The sequence below is a fragment of the Balaenoptera physalus genome (assembly GCF_965194825.1).
Source record: "Balaenoptera physalus genome assembly, chromosome: 9".
NCBI classification, from domain to species: domain Eukaryota; kingdom Metazoa; phylum Chordata; class Mammalia; order Artiodactyla; family Balaenopteridae; genus Balaenoptera; species Balaenoptera physalus.
In genome coordinates this window covers 26,556,961-26,569,299 of record NC_138888.1, presented here as the reverse complement: position 1 = coordinate 26,569,299, position 12,339 = coordinate 26,556,961, and positions in this window count along the sequence as shown.

The following is a 12,339-nucleotide window of genomic DNA, read 5'->3' as shown; positions in this document are numbered from 1 at the left end:
AGGTTTTGGACAGGTTTATGGCCACTTGCTGTCAGTTAAGCTCTCTTTGGCTATCTTCACTCCTGATACAGTTTTGATGGTGATTAATGGCTCCATTAATACACAGTTTGTGTTATGATAGACCCAACATTATGGTCTCATTTGCTGACCACAGATGACAATACATTTGCGAAGATTCAGGTCCACAGCATACTAGTTATACATCGAGTGTCCAAGTCTTACTTTCTTGGGCCTAGTGTATATGTATATATATACCCTGTCCAACATGATATATATATATATATAGAGAGAGAGAGAGAGACCCGATCACTTAATTTTATTTTATTTTTTTAAAATTAATTAATTAATTAATTTTTGGCTGTGTTGGGTCTTCGTTTCTGTGCGAGGGCTTTCTCTAGTTGTGGCAAGTGGGGGCCACTCTTCATCGCGGTGCGCGGGCCTCTCACTATCGCGGCCTCTCTTGTTGCGGAGCACAGGCTCCAGACGCGCAGGCTCAGCAGTTGTGGCTCACGGGCCCAGCTGCTCCGTGGCATGTGGGATCTTCCCAGACCAGGGCTCGAACCCGTGTCCCCTGCATTAGCAGGCAGATTCTCAACCACTGCGCCACCAGGGAAGCCCCCCGATCACTTTAGATAGCACCCTATTTATGCCAAAACTCTTTTATTTTAAAGTTAATACTCCTCTCTATGATCTTTCTCTTTCCTTTTCTTTGTTACAGGGATGTTGTCCCCCTAAGTTATTCTCGCTAACCCCATTTCCCATCTGTATCCTTTTCACGCCTACTCTTACTTGCTTCAACTTCTAAATTCTTAAAATTTTGCTGTATATAAACTTTTAAATATTTTTGTTTAATTTTTTAATGTTTTGACTGCTTGAATAATTTTCCAAAAATCTCTAATTATATCTTTTGATAATCATTGTCTTTAACTTTTTTCTTCCAGAGAGCACACATCATTCTATTCATGGCTTTTCCATCCTATTTCTTATATTTTTCTAAGAGTACATTTTAAATTGATGTCTCTTGTGAGCAGCACAAGTTTACTTGCATTGTTCAACTGGGCTGCTGAAAGGATGGGAACAAAATGGGAGCCTTGTAGGCTAAACTATAGTAAACACATTTGGATTGTTTACACAGCTTTTTTATGTTTAAACAAACATGGTTTTTTATAATGAAATTGAGTTTCCTCCTGCCCGTATTTGATTTTTATGTTCATCTGTGCACTTGTCTAAACTCCACCCACTTGCTGCTATGCAAATACAGATTATGCAAATTTTTGTTTTGAATTGGGTGAGCTGAGCAGATGCCCATTTCAGCAAAAACAGTCTTCAGAAAAACGGCTTGAATAGACAAGTGTCATTGTAAAAATATGTAAATGGACATAAAGATTAATGTTTCTTTTCACACAGACAAAAATATTTAAGGGTGTTTCATTCTTAAGAGGAAAATCTAAGGTCATTTGATAATAAGGCTAAATGATGAAATTCAATTCCTCATTTAACAGCAAGACTCCAGACTAGACCCCATCTACTGTGGTGGATCTTTGAACCTATTAATTTATTGTAATCCCCCCTTCACTTAAGTAAATATGATCCCAGCTGTCTAGTAAATTGCCTTTATCACTGGCATCTCTGCTGGCTGGTTTTTGGTTTTTTGGATTTAGTTGTTGTTGTTACTGCATAGATTTACCAATATAAAAATGGTTTCATATGTATTTATTGATCTATTTATTTTTAAAAATTTTAAACCACTTTATTAAGGTCTGATTGACATACAAAAAGCCATATGTGTTTAATGTATACAATTTGATGAATCGGAGATAATTATACATCCGTGAAACTATCACCACAATCAATGCCATACCCTGGCCATCACCTCCAAGAGTTTCCTCCTGCCCTCTTACTTATTATTATTATTTAAGTGATAAGAACACTTACCATAAGTCGATGATTTCCACAACCTGATAGCAATGCAGGGTAATGGACCAGCGAAATGCTTGTCTTACTGGTTCACTGTCTTACTAAGAACCAGGTAACAACGTAAGGGCAGGAATTGTAGCTTATATGTCTTATTTACCCTACAGATCCCTTTACAATGCCTTAATAGGGACTGTTATTTGACCTAAAGTTTCTGGTGCTCCAAGGTTGTAATAACCTATTCTTTCTGGCCATCTAAAAATAATACATTTGATCTGAAGTCTTACTAGTGTTTATGAATTTGTATTCCACCAAGGCAACAAAAGGGTGTTTGGCCATGTTATTAATTATTTGCCATTTGATCAATTGGTGGCTAAATCTCAGCCTATTTACACTTATTATGTTGTTTCTGCCTTTTATTGCCCTCTGGGAGAATGATTTATATGTAGGTAGTTTGGGATTTAGCTTGTATATGACATTGAATTCTTCTCGTTAAAATCTACAGTTCAGTCTGTCAAGATGTAACAAAATGGACTTTACTCTTAGGGAAGCTGAGTGAGGGTCATTACGAAGCAAGAATGAGGAAACATTGCTATCCTATGATAGATACATTCACAGATTCCAGAAACTCTATTCAGATAGCTACACTAGGAAGTGTTGAGGGACCGCCACTCTTGGAGAGCAACCCGATGTCTTGCTTTAGCTAAGACAATGGTAAATAATGTACTAGATTATTAGAGGCACAATGCACAATATTCTTGTGTTTCTGGCTAGCTGTGTCTGTAGGTGCTGTGTGAATGTTATGAAACTGATCTAATAGAGACTTGAAAAATAAACCAACTTAGCAAGACTTCCAGGACTTCCTGGAAGGATAATCAGCAACCATCTAAAGTCGGGTGTCTAGCCTACAGAAAGACAAAATGACAAAGGAGTCCCCTAAAAGAAACAAATAGCATCTAGTTATCCCTCAAGCCCACATGAGAGTCTCTGTGATGACGGAGCATGTGTGACACCATCATGACCTGAGGACACTGATGAGAAAATTTCCCTCAACAAGAAAGAAGACATGGAGAGTGAATGAGAAAATGAAACCTGTAAGAGGGGCAGAAGTTCCCTTTAGCCCTTCATACCTGTGGTGGTTCACCCACACCTGCAGCCGTCCAATAAGGAAATCTAAGTCAAGGTAACTAGAGTTAGTTAAATGTTTAACTCATTACACTCCTTTGGACTTATGTCAGTGTTCCTTCCTTGACTATGGAATAGTTCTGTCATGCTTATTACCCCTCCATTTTAAAGACACAAAGGTATTATCTTTCCTAGAAGAATAATAGAGGACCGGACATCGCCACCTCAAGACGGTCCTATCTCTGTACTGTGGGTGGCAGCTCAACCCAGCTGAGAGTCTGCTCCTAAATCGCAAGACAAGGAACATGGTGCAAGCACAGGATTTATTATCCAGAGACACCCAGGACATTGCAGAGAAATGACACTCATATCTTGACGATTGGGAAGGATATAGAATAAACAGCAGCAAGAACTTTTTAACTGAAAGATTCATTGAGTCTAATTCATGCAGAGCATAGAAACTAGGGTGTTTCTGCCACGTGGTACCCCTCGTAGGCTGGTAGCAGTGGATCTTCTTTAGAGTTGGCAAATGCTATGGCTTACTCCTTAGTCCTTGCCCTTCTGTTTACATCATCTCACCATCTTCCTAACAGTCCTCTTCCATCATTCTTTCTAGCAGAGCCCTCCACATTCCTCTGACAAATCCATCACTCCATTCAAAACCAAGGCAAAGTCTCATCTATTCTGTAAGGCCATCCTTGGACTCTCTCATCTGATCTCTCCTTTTTCAGAACTCCAGGTGCATGTTTTCTTTATCTGTGCCTCATTTGGCATTTATCGTACATTCCTTGACCATATTTATGATTTCTAGAGTTGTATAAGTTTTATACTTACTCTCCCCAATGATATGGTGACTACGTTGAGGTCAAGACTAGATCTTCATTGGTACACTTCCTCCCCTGAGCAATGATTACCTACCACCCAGACCCCCCACAGAACTTCCACCCCTGGCAAAGTCCAAACTACATGTTGATTGGCATAGACTGTGGCCACATGTGTATAGTTCAACTTCCAAAAGCATTTAATAACATTAGTAGGTTGGTCTTTGGCAGCTTTTAAGGAAATGTGGCCACCCAGAGAGATTGACTCAGATCCTAAACCTGTTCCTCCTTGATGTGCCAATTGTGTCAGAATTTCTATTCTATTTAATTCATTCTCTGTCACCAAAAAATTACTTCTGGGCTATGGATTAGGTTCAGTTTTATTAAATCTACTGTATGAAGCCAGGTTCTAGGATGCATCAAGGGATCTACAAGCTAGTACTGAACTCCTTCAGGACACTGAAGTGTCCAATGTGACACTCTATGAATGTTATTCAAGTACCTAAAATAGACTGATTCCTGGACTCTCTAAAGATACAGTCAATATATCATGTTAGAGATTAAAGGTAAGTTTCAGACTCATCACAGTTATGAGCTGGTGAGTAACCTAAGGGAATCAGTCTGCAATCAGAGAAGCCTTAATTCAATAAAAGTTTTCCCCTTGGAATACAAAACTAAAACCTATTATTTCGGCTGTACCCTACCAAACAATTCCAAAGGTAACCGAGAAGTAAGAGACAAAATTCATAGATCGGCCATTCTGTTTGGGCAAGTGTCATAGCAAACTAAACCAAAGACATATAAAATAAAGGTGGTGGCTTCCTTACTTTTGGAGACCAGGTCTGAATTTTGCAATATAAACGTCCTAGACTATAATTAACCTACAAACATTCAAATGATGGCTGCTGCCATTCTCTGCTCACCTGAATGTGTCTAAGAAACATCAGGAAACCCAAAGAAGTATTTTATGGAGCACTTGGGTGAGAAGGGGGCAGATAGGGAGGGCCTCTTCACTGTTTCACCAACCTTACCACAAATGACAAAATTTATAAGATTTTGATAATTACAAAAGATATGAGTTCTCCTTGTGGGCAAGCTGGCTCCAGCTGGGTTTGAGTGTGAAGACACTGCTGACTCTGGGGTTGAACAGCAGAATCAAGGGATGTTGGAGAGACCAAACTGAAAAATGAAGCCAAGGTCAAACACCCAAGAGTCAAGGCAAAGCAGCTTTCTGAAAGAGTCCTATACAGAAAGATTAGGAATGAGGCCATAAAATAGCAACCAGAGATATCAAGGAAAGCAAGCAGGCACTAATGAGTGTGTAGCAGTGGGCTTGGGCAGTTCCCTGAGTCTCTAGAATGTAGACTCAGAGCACTCTTTATGGGAATCCAGTGACTCACTCATGGATGAGAAGGAAATTATTAAAGGTGCCAAGTCAATGAGAACAAAAGTATTGATTTTGCTTTCTGACATATTTCCAATTCTCTGCTCATATCCCTTCTTTTTCTTCTTCAGAAAACTGAAGTTCAGAGACTTATTTGGAGACCAATTCTTTCTATCACCTTCTTAAGGGTAAATATTCCTTTATCTTCTTCTAGATGTTGTCAAGAAAATTCACTCATAATTTAACTTTGGAGAAAAGACATTTTTTCATCAAATGTATCACATTTTATTTATCTTCTTAATAAATAAAAAGCAACCATTCATCCACTCTTTTCAAAGCACTTATTAAGTATCCTCTAGTTCCTGCATTGCAGAGTAGAGCATTTTGGCGAGATCTGAAATGGCCCTTTGACCAATAATAGTGTAGGAGTCTATGTGTGTAGTATTTTGTAGGACATTTTGTTAGTCTTAATCCTGAAATGTCCTCCTCTTGCATCAAAATTATACAATATATCACATGGAAAGTTATCCATTAACTTACTCTATTCTACAGTAGTTTTCTTTACTGTTACTAAAATCTGTATTCTTAATCATACAATTTGAACATGCAGCCCAATTGTTATTGCATACAAATAATTCTTTAAAAACTTAAAAAAAACCAACTCTGGTCCTTTCAGAACATGAATTATATAAGTTTTCATAATCTAATCCATTATTCATTCTAATTTTTTACAATTATATTTTACTTTTAAATTCTTCTTTTCATTCTTTTTTCAACTTAGAAATAATGTTTAATTCTGTGATCTGTCTATAATGATTTGCTTCAAAAGCATTTCTAATAATGTATATATACAGGATTATATTTAAAACAAGTAACATTTTAAAAGTGCTCCTACTGTAAATTTTCTTTTAATTAAAATATTAAACGCTTTGCTGACATTATGTTTACTGAGGTTTAGATTAAGGACTTACCCATTTTTATATATATTCATTAGTTAGAAAAATATTGATTTTATTTTAAACACTACTTGCTTAAAAAAATAATGAAGCTACCTAAGTTGTTTCTTGGGTTACTCGCTTTAATTTGAAGAGACCTAAAGTTTGGCAGTCTTTTCTAAATTTCTTCCAAAGATATCATTAGAACATTGATTGTCCTCAAAGAGCCCATGGAAGTATCTGCTAGCCTTTACATTTTTGTTTTGTTTTGTTTTCATGGAGTATTCTAATCATTATCTGATTTTTTAAAACTTTTTATTTTATATTGGAGTATAGTTGATTAACAATGCTGTGTTAATTTCGGGTGTACAGCAAAGTGATTCAGTTATACATATACCTGTATCTGTTCTTTTTCAAATTCTTTTCCCATTTAGGTTGTTATACATAATATTGAGCAGAGTTCCCTGTGCTATACAATAGGTCCTTGTTGGTTATCCATTTTAAATATAGCACTGTGTACATATCATTATCTGATTAATACTTGGGAATCTGAGTTCTTTCCAGGGCTAAAAAAAAGTCAGTATGCATTATTTTGAAATTCTGTGAGTATATGCTCGTTCCATCAAAGTTAATCTATTAGTAGGATAAATTATCCTTAGATCCTGGTCTTGGTTCAGGAGTGGGAGCTGCTGAAGGTGAATTCCTGAGCCAGGTATGATGGAAAGGGGGGCAGCCTCCGTTGCTCAGACTCTCCCTGCTGAACCAGACATAGACCCCTGAAGCCAGGCTGCCAGGATATGAGAAGCATGGCAAGAGAGGAGAAGTCTTCAAGATTTTTGATGCCTCTTTGTTGGCCTGCTGGGGAGATCTGTAAAGGACATTTTCATTCATCTTTAGCAATGTTTGAGGCGTCCCATAATCTCCATATTTGGATAGCAAGTTTTAAGTTTTGCCTTTTATAAAAGCATTCCTTTCTACCATATTTGTTTACCTTCTCTACATGTCTTAAATGTACTTGCATAATTATGATGCTAAAATTAAAAAAAAAACTTATCTGCATCCTCTACCTATTTTCTTCTTATTTTTTAATATGAAAAGTAAAGAAAGCTATTCAAACAGCTAATAGAGCTCATGTTCGTTACTATCCTTTATTTTTTTCTCGAACCTGTAATTTAACATTATATAAGTCATGAGTAGCAATTGATATTATTCATTCACTAGGAAATGACTGTTGAGAGAAATTTGTATGTTTAGGCTTGGGTCTGTACTGGCTCCTAGAGCTGTCCCTTTGTCCCAAAGACGATGACTGCTGAGGAACCAGATTTTAAAGAGTATTCTGGTAGACCAGGAATATCCAGATCTGTTTATAACCATATGAAACAATTAAAACATTTACTAAAGTCCAGAAAAACCCCTCTCAAGTTGCATTTGACAGCAAAAGCTTTAACTTTTGGCGTCCTAAAGATTAGTTTTTGCCTCTTCCATTGTTGGCCCTAGTGGTTTCATCTGTAATATCTATAGTGATTGTTCGCAGCCTGGCAACAGCTCGAAGGAGTGAGGGGGGCTGGAAAACTATAGCCCCTTGTTAGCTGCAGTCCAAACTTCAAAGGCTTTGAGAACATTGAACAGACAGGTTTCAGCAGCCGATAAAGCAGCCGTGCAAACAAAAGGCAGCTTCTCTCTCACCGAGGTGTCTCCAGATCCAGGGTGATTTTCAACCCACTTTTTTCTTTTATTTGTGGTGAAACTCCTGGCAATGAGAAAGACTCATTCTGCCCACAGTTGTGTGCCCCCTTGATTCGGCATCAGAGGGAGAGATGGGCATTTATGGCACCATAAATCAAGGGATAAACCATACATGAGCAGCTGGCACATGTGCTAATAACTATAATTATTAATCATGTCAATTTCACACCCTTCAAATTTATGCTATGTGCTTTCTGTAGGAAAGCCATCCCTGGCGCCTTGAGCTGTTTATGGTATGAAAATATGATGTGCTGATGGTCTTTGATAATTGTCTTATGACAGTATTGATCTGCCTACAATTGGATTTGTGGGGCATCGAAGCCCTGCGAAGTGGTTGTCCTTGTCTCCTGGTATATATCATTGTCACACATCCCCCATTGTTAGTGAGTGGCGTGAATTACTTTCAGCATTTGGCCAAGTCTCTAGCTGCTAGGTCACCATTATTCTATCCTTATGTCACTGTGAGGACATTTACTTTGATGTTTCCTTTGTATCTCTTCGAAGGCAAAATCCTTTAACTTCAGAATGGTAGCCTGCAGCAGGGTTTCAAAGAGAAAAAAAACACTACAGGTTTGGGGTGGGCAGAGGCCAAAAATTATGGAAAAATGTGCTGCCCTAAAGAAAGGCGATGTTTTACTTTCCCCTCCTTGCCCCTGTCAAGGCCGGTCTGCAGCAGAGGAGGTGTGGCAAACGGGGAACTGGAGACTCCAGTCCATTGCCAAGTCTGGTGCTCATTAAATAGCCCCCTTTCAGGACACCCCAAAGTCGCTGCCACACACCAAATTATGAATCTCTGCTTGTGGCACAGATGGTCAAGTTCAGAAATCAGACTGGTCCTGAGCAAAAAGTTACCTGGGGCCAAAGTGGCCAGTTTATCCTAAGTGATTCATCCTTTATGAAACCATAATGTATCTTAAAAACAAACCCCTCCAAGACCCAGAGCAAAGCAGCACCTTGCTGGTGGATCGGCATATTAATTTGACTTTGTAGCCAATCATCTGTGAGCGGCCGAGTGCATGGGACTCTGCCCACTTGTTTGGAACTTTGCACAACCCTCACCGGGTAGTGTCAAAATCACTCCTGCTGTCTCTACAGCTGCTCTGTTCCAATGACCCCCGGAAGGTTCTGGGGATTGTTAGAAGAGATTTCTATTAATCAACTACAAACCGACTGTTACAATTTCACACTTTTTTTCCCATCATTTCACACATTTAATGAATTTGGGTGTCTTTTAAATTCAAAACATTTACAATCAGGCCAAAAAAAAAAAAAAAACCCAAACCCCCTCCCCCGCCCCCCAAAAAAACTCTCTTTAACACAATAGGCTGCAGCAAGACAGCAAATGCCCCTTTAAGACTAAGTTCCTGAAACCGGCCATTCAACTGAGCTGCCTAGGGTCCACCGAAGGCTGCCTGGAATTGTTACCGGGCAGCTGCGGCCTCCGCAGCACTTTATGAAATCATCAGGGAGAAAACCCAGAGCTGGTCTGAAGTTTCCATTTGTTCGTTGTTACCGGGATTCTTTCAGAGAGTTATTCTCTAGGCCAGACTAGAGCTCAAAATTAAATCTTGCTGTCCTTCAAAACAGGCTCAAAGAAAACACAACATTCACCCCCTTACAAGCAGTCTGAGACCCAGCATTTCATCAGGAGAAGGGCTTCAGTCTCTTGTAGGAGGGTGGAGAGTCAACCAGACTCCTGCCCCTTCTCCTTCAGACTTTGCCAGGTCATGGCTCAACAGGAGGAACCGGACTTGCTGGGGCTCTAAGATCTAAGGTCCACGTACGATTCACCGAAACACAGAAACTTCGAGAACATGGGCCACCATTTACACTTGCTTCTCAATCTCTAAGCCCAGAATGGCTCATCTCTCCACAACAAGTTAGACTTCCTGTGTTGGGTGGGTCCTCGAAGCCCTGACTGCCCACCAGGGCTTCAGTTTTCTCAGGGGGTTTACTCTGCAGCTCCTCCACTTCCTCTGCAGAGACCACGGGGCCGGGATTGTTCTCTAGCGGCCCCTGCTGGTCAACACTGAACACCAGCCACTAACCCAGAGGTGTTCGTTCCTCCCCACCAGGAGGGAAAGAAAGGATTTCAGGGTGTCGGGAGAACTGGGAAGTGGATGATATGACAGGGTAAGAGAACTTCGTGTTGACTTATTCTAAGTTAAGAAAAGAAGAGTCAAATTAGATTAATATTAACATTTGGTGTTGAAAGTGAAAATAATGGTTTCTCAATCTGCAGAAATCTAAACTGCTTTTCCGTAAAAGTCATCAGATTTCACTGTGGATTATAAATTACTAAATACAATATTCCATTTAAAAGTTTACTAGTTTTATCTTCCTTCATTTTTATATTTTGTGTTTAAAGTCTGACTCCTCTTAGGGCCACATGATTACTTTTGTGGTCCTCTGAACACTTTAGCCTTTGCGGGCCCCTCCCACCAGAATAATATCAACAGATGATTATATAACTTTATTTATTTTTATTGTTTAAATATTTATTTGGTTGCGCGGGATCTTGGTCGCGGCATGCATGTGGGATCTAGTTCCCCGACCAGGGATCGAACCCAGGCCCCCTGCATTGGGAGCTCAGAGTCTTAACCACTGTGCCACCAGGGAAGTCCCCTGATTATAAAACTTTAAATATGTCACATTTTTTTCCCATTTTGGGAAACGTAATCGATTTTTGTGGGCCCCTGAAAGTATCGTGGACCCTGTGCCTGCAGTGGAGGAGGCTTCCTTGCTCCTCTTAATGTTCCCCCAAGGGGCCTGGAGCACTTTTCATCGTCAAGCTTCCTTTGTGTCAAAAGGCATTATAATGCTGCTTTACGTGTTAACGTCGTTCTTACTTATATTTTTATAATCATTTCTTCTCACAATATCGTGTATTTTTAAGGGAAACTTTGCTCACTGGTAAGGAAGCCACTGTAGGGGAGGAAAAAGTTTTCCTCAGCTCTCTTAGGTTTCCAGTTGGGTCTGAAAATTCAACGGACAAAGACAGATTAACAGGAGAAAAGCATACAAATTTATGTAAGTTTTGTGTGACAAGGAAGCCATCATCAGGAAATTAAGACCCAGAGAAACAGACTTGTGTATTCTTACCCTAGGTTTGCTGAAGAGTGGGCAATTGTGGAGCAACGTGACAGGTTAAGGAGTATGACGTAAGTGTAGTAAACTTGGGAAACTTAGCAAAGCCTGTTTGTGAGGATTCTTTGTCTTTGGAGATAAAAATGCTCCTTTCCTCTGGATAGAGAGGGCACCTCTCACATGAGGGTTTATGACCTGCTTTAGGGGAGAAGGGTGGGAGGTGGCAGGGTGCAGGCGGGAATCAGAAGGACCTCCTGCTTCTGTGGTTTTCTTAGACTCCTTCAGCTTAAAATATTCAATATGCCAAGGGGACATATTTTGGGGTATTTTGAACCCCATCAGCACCCATGCAGCTATGTTCACAAGCTGTGGATTTCATCTTGCCTCTTGAAGACATAGGCTTAATTTCCTGTAAGCATTTCACTGTACGCAGAGATGTTTGTACGCAGTTGCAAATAAGCATGTACACCCACTTACAACCATTAATTTGTTCTGGAAAAAAAAAAAAACCATCTAGTTTCTCTTGTTTTAGTTTCCCTCAGTTAAATTGCCACACCGAGGACTTAGGCAGTGGACCCAGGAATTTGATTTCTTAGGAGATGTTTCCAAGGGCAAATCAAGACAGTGGCATGTGTAGTTATCTGAGCTGCTGCTGTTGACTGAGACAAGCCCACCAAAGAGAAAGGTTGCCAAGTTAACTGCTTCCCAGGAGTCCGGACTAGGTATCATTCAACAAAAGGCAGGCTAAGAGGATGTGAGGGCAGAGCCATTTTGTCCCTAGAAAGGAGACATCCACATTCAACAGGGATTTTTTTTCTCTCTTTCTTTTTTTTTTTTTCTTCCTTTTGAGGATGCTTGTCCCTGACAAGAAATATCGGAGAAAAGCACAGCTTCTTTCAGCTGTCCCTTTCTGTGGGTTTTCCCATACGAAACTATGCCCGGCCTGCCGTTCTGCACTTTGTTATTATGACAGGAAAAAATGAATTTCCTCTGCCAGCTGCAAGGAGCTTGTGGATCTTCAGTCACCAGGCACCCCGAGGGTAATGAGGCTGAGTTAGGACAGAGGGCCAGTCCAAAGAGCATATCTAGGTAAAAAAAAAAAAAAAAAAATCTATTCTCTTTCCCTCTGAGATCAGCACGGAGATGTTCTTAAGGACAAAGACAAATTTACAAACATTCACTGGATGGAAAGGGATGTGTATTGATTTTCCCTGTTGAGCACCTGACTCTCACACAGGTTATTTCATTGATTCCCACCACGCTTTCAGAGAGTGTTAGTTCCCTGTTTACAGATGAAGAGAATACAGGTCAGAGAAACCAAGCCTCC